Source organism: Scylla paramamosain, chromosome 12 (assembly GCF_035594125.1).
Source record: "Scylla paramamosain isolate STU-SP2022 chromosome 12, ASM3559412v1, whole genome shotgun sequence".
Taxonomy (NCBI): domain Eukaryota; kingdom Metazoa; phylum Arthropoda; class Malacostraca; order Decapoda; family Portunidae; genus Scylla; species Scylla paramamosain.
In genome coordinates, this window is record NC_087162.1 from 13,332,948 (window position 1) to 13,337,947 (window position 5,000).

The 5,000-nt window shown below is 42.7% G+C and overlaps 1 protein-coding gene across 5 annotated transcripts in view; it reads right to left on the bottom strand.

Moving 5' to 3' along the window:
• LOC135105697 (uncharacterized) overlaps positions 1 to 5,000 on the bottom strand; it is a 48,578-nt gene that overhangs the window by 24,159 nt on the left and 19,419 nt on the right. For 2 of the 5 annotated variants that reach the window (XM_064014091.1, XM_064014090.1), the window contains exon 2: positions 2,670 to 2,792. The exons of the other annotated variants lie outside the window; for them this stretch is intronic. The gene's annotated coding sequence lies outside the window, so the exon portion shown is untranslated. The remainder of the gene's footprint in view (positions 1 to 2,669; positions 2,793 to 5,000) is intronic. 5 annotated transcript variants of the gene reach the window in all.

Sequence of the window (5,000 nt, forward strand, 5' to 3'; positions counted from 1 at the left end):
ACACAAGAGATTCTTCTATCATATATGCACAAGTCTGGATCAGGGTGGACACAGTCTTCAAGGCCGAGAAAGGAAAACTCCGAGTTGTAGGCCACTGAAAAATCCTATTAACTTCCCAGAAAACTTCCCAGAAATCTTGTGAACTCTGTTCCACCCTTGTATGAGTGGGGTCTGAGCTGCAATCGGAGACATGGTCTTTTCAAGACGTTCGCTATGCATTCTTTAAAACCTGCCGAGTCTGATCCTTCGCCTGTCAGAAGGCATCCATACACTGGGAGTTCCCACGATGGCCGCGAAGACGAGAGAAGGCAGCACGCTTCGCCCTCACTGCAACAGAGCAATCATTGTTCCACCAAGGGACCGGACGTTTGGGAAAACGGCCAGACGTCCTAGGAACGGATTGGAGAGCAAGAGATTGTAATATATCGGTAAAGTACATCGCAGTCTCGTCAGAGCTATCAAAGTCAGCTAATGAACGATTAGGTAAAGTGAGTTCTGTATAAAGCTATCAGCCCTATCTAGACGTCACCGGAGAAGCCGAGACTGTGGTTTAGACTAGATCTCTCAGAAGACTGATCTTACCTACTACAAGCTGGCGAGTCAGGAGAGAAAAGAGACTACTGAACACGAAACAACACACTAAAACGACCAATCCTCTGGCCACAAATCATGCACACACAAACACCAACAAGGCCAGTAGCATTTAAAAAGGAATACGAGATAAAGGAGTCAACTTGACTGAGAACGACAGACCAATACAACCAGGCAGACCTCCACCCATCCAAGTCTGACAAAGGGCGCCTGAAACACGAGCGCACAAAAACTGAGTTGGCAGGCAACACTCTCCACACGCATCCATCCATCCATCGAGAGACGTTGAGAGCGATATAAGACACTGACCCGTGAGGTATATCGTACAAGATTTATGTTGATTGTAATAGTGTTCCAGGAGTAAAGGATACATGATATAGAACGGCTGCAAATAATTTATTAAAAAGTCATACATCGATAAACAAAGCCAGCCAGGCGCACGTCCGCCCACAGAGGCAGGGCGGACTGGAATAAGCTTGACTTCATTGGCTGCACGGTTACTGGCCGGCAACTTCCGGGTCAGGTCATAGCGTCAGGTCAAGCTGCGTGGGTGGAGTATGGGTGGCGTTTGAAGCTGATACAATATCTCTAATAACCAACCTCCTCACCTAAGGTACTGTATGAATTATAACCACAAAATTAACTCAACAATACCAATTCTCTCGAACTCTGACCACCAACTGAACTGCGAATGCTCTGACTCTCCCGTCGCAGAGGGCCGGGAACCAGTGAGCTCAAGCTTATCCATGCTCCGGTAGGACACATGGCCAAGGAGAGAGTGGCTAACAGACGTAACCCCTCCTCCACAAACTCATATAACTCCTCTATAAAGAACACCCATACAATAGACAAGGGGCTTACAGACGGCAATAAATTCACCCCAGTAACAATATACAGTAGAACCTTGGTTCACGAACGGTCCAGATGACGAACAAAATGGTTCACGAACTAGTTTTGCGAAAATTTTTAGCTTGGTTCACGAACGATGCTTTGGGGTACGAAAGCACACTACCCACAATCGATGGAGCCTCGTGCTCAGTTGTACGCTGGCGCTCTTAGCGTAAACGAAGCAAGTTCCACGGTATGAAATTAAAGTGTGGCATAGCAACAGATAGAACGGCCGGGTCAAGCGGGTCACCATGGCGGAGAAACACCATTTCCACACACTCCACATTACTTATACAATACATTCTGAACGTATTCTATGTCACTGTCTCGGAGAGGAAACTGTGTGATCTGACTAACAATCAGCTGATTTACTGGAAGCCTCGCTGCTTCCCACTCCCTGCCCGGCAGTACATGGTGCCACACAGCCTATTTTATTTGTCGGTTATTACATCTATACTATCATTGTGTAATGCTTATCAGTAATCGGTATCGGTCTGTTGTTGTCACTCGTCTTGTCAGGGGATACTGTAACGCTGTAACATATTGTAACAAGAAAAACAGTACAAGAGGCAACAGAAGCAAGGAGTGGATGATCTAAGAAGCGATATGAAGCGAAACAGGTCATAAGAAGATGAAGAGAACGAACCGGCAAGAGAACGAACCGCCGCTCTTTGCTTCGTGGAACTTTCTTCGTTCATTACAATCAACTGGTGCGCTGTGCACCTCACGGCAGGGAAATGTACGCAGGGACTGCAGGATTGAGTGGGATGAGGGAACATATTCTGACACTTTCCTGCCCGCATCCAAACTACTTTTTAGAAATTTTCAGTTGAATTTTATTTTCGGTTTAATGACATATTAGTTATATTTCTACATTATTAAGAGGAGAAACATCCTTGACCTTGAGAACTCGGGTGATCATCTCTATGACCTTTGAAAATAGTCGTGGTGAGAGACCAAAGCGTTTCAGAATACGGGTTACCAATTAATGAATTTCATGAGTGAGCAAAGCATTGCTATGGAAAAAAGCAACTCTGTCCAAACTTTACCGTACTTTCAAATTTGTCTTGTCTCGCTGGCTACACGGACTCATATTTTCTCAGCGTTCAGTTTTCAGGGTGTTATACTGACATAAGCTCAAAAACTCCACGGACATATATATTTCTGGATTTCATTACTCTCACACTTACCGCATGTTGGTAAGCCTGTGAAAGTCAGTGGTGGGCGGGAGAAGCGCTGCAGGCGTCACCATGTCTTTTTTTTTTTTTTTTTTTTTTTTTGTAGGAGGGACACCAGCCAAGGGCAACAAAAATCTAAAAAAATAAATAGGGTCCGAAGATCAGAAGAGCAGTTAGCACGAAAATAGCGGTAGAAGATAGCAAGAGATGCAACATTGAGGCGATGGGAAAGAGGCTGAAGACAGTCAGTTAGAGGAGAGGAGTTGATGAGATGATAGGCTTTTGATTCCACCTTGTCTAAAAGAGCGGTATGAGTGGAACCCACCCAGACATGTGAAGCATACTGCATACATGGACGGATAAGGCCCTTGTACAGAGTTAGCAGTTGGAGGTGGGGGTGAGGTGAGAAAAACTGGCGGAGACGTCTCAGAACACCTAATCTCATAGAAGCTGTTTTAGATAGAAATGTGATGTGAAGTTTCCAGTTTAGATTATAAGAAAAGGACGGAGCGAGGATATTCAGTGTAGAAGAGGGGGAGTTGAGTGTCATTGAAGAGGATATAGTTGTCTGGAAGGTTGTGTCGAGTTGATAGATTGAGGAATTAAGTTTTTGAGCATTGAGCAATACCAAGTTTGCTCTGCCTCTAACTGACTGTCTCCAGACTCTTTCTCGTTGCAGCAATGTTGCATCTCTAGCTATCTTCTACTGCTATTTTCATGCTAACTGCTCTTCTGATCTTGCTAACTGCATGCCTCCTCTCCTCCCACGGCCTCGCTGCACAAGACTTTCTTCATTTTCTCACACCTATCTGTCCACCTCTCTAATGCTAGAGTTAACCAGTATTCTCAGTCATTCATCCCTTTCTCTGGTAAACTCTGGAACTTCCTGCCTGCTTCTGTATATCCACCTTGCCTTTCTATGATTTGAATTCCTTCTAAAGAGAGGTTTCAAGGCACTTATCCTTCAACTCTTGACTACCGCTTCAGAGCCTATTTAGGGACCAGCATCTCAGTAAGCCTTTTTTTTTTTTATTAGATTTTTGTTGCTCTTGGTCGGTGTCTCTCCTACATAAAAAAAGGAGAAAAAATTTTTTTAGAGAGATCAAAAGTCAGGCGTTCTGTGGCTTCCCTGCGTGAACAGTGGTGTTCCTTAGGATTCTGTCCTGTCACCCACTCTCTTCCTATTATTCATCAATGATCTTCTAAACCAAACTTCTTGTCCTATCCACTCCTACGCTGATGATACCACCCTGCACTTTTCCACGTCTTTTCACAGACGTCCAACCCTTCAGGAAGTAAACAACTTCCTGAAGATAACGCTGTAGTGGTTTAGTGACCCTCGTATTTGTCTCCAGCACTCATCTCAATACGCCGCGAGATAGCTCCACTTGCTGCTTCCAAACTTTGATGTGAGGTTGAATTGCCATACAACTAATCGTTTTCCCGGGCACGTACACACTGGCGACAGACTGGCCCTGGTTATTCTCTCTCTCTCTCTCTCTCTCTCTGTCTTTACTAGCTAGCTCCAAGCTTTTTTTTTTTTTTTTTTGGCAGGGACGGGAGGGGGGAGGAGGGCGGGGATGGGGGTGGCGGGCAGCTCATTTCATGGTAAATATTGGGTACGCGGACCTCTTGCTAACATGAGCGGCGACAAGGCAATGTGATGTGCAGTGACAATAAAGAAATTAACACAACAAAGAAAGTGGAAATTGCGTACCAAGATATAATCATGAAAAAAGTAGAAATTCGTAGATAAAATGACACAAAAAAAAAAAAAAAAAGCTAAAATTATTTTTAAAAATGTAAGAACATGCAGATAAAATTATATATAAGTAAACAAATACATAGAAAATGATGATTAAAAAAAACACGCAGATAAAATCACAAAGAAGTAGAAATCACGTTGACAAAATATGAAAATAAGTAGGAATCATGTAGATAAAATAACAATAATAATAATAATAATAATAATAATAATAATAATAATAATAATAATAATGAAAAAAGTTAAAAAGCATGCAGTTAAAATAAAAAAAAAAATAGTAAAAGTACGTAGATAAAATTCACAAAAAAAAAAGGAAGATGATAAATATTATGATCATTAATGGGGAGGTCTTTGCATAAAAAAAAGAAAAAAAAAACGGAGAAATAACAACATAAAGGCATAAGGAAAGCTGCAAGAAGCCAGAAAGTCTACACGTGGCACCTATGTCCATCTGTCATCCCTGTCCATAAACTAGTCTAGTCTTTTAAAGCTCCCCATTGACTCGGTACAAACAACGCGATAACCGAGTCTATTCCAGTCATCCATTACTCCACTTGTCCTGCACTTTCTTCCTATCT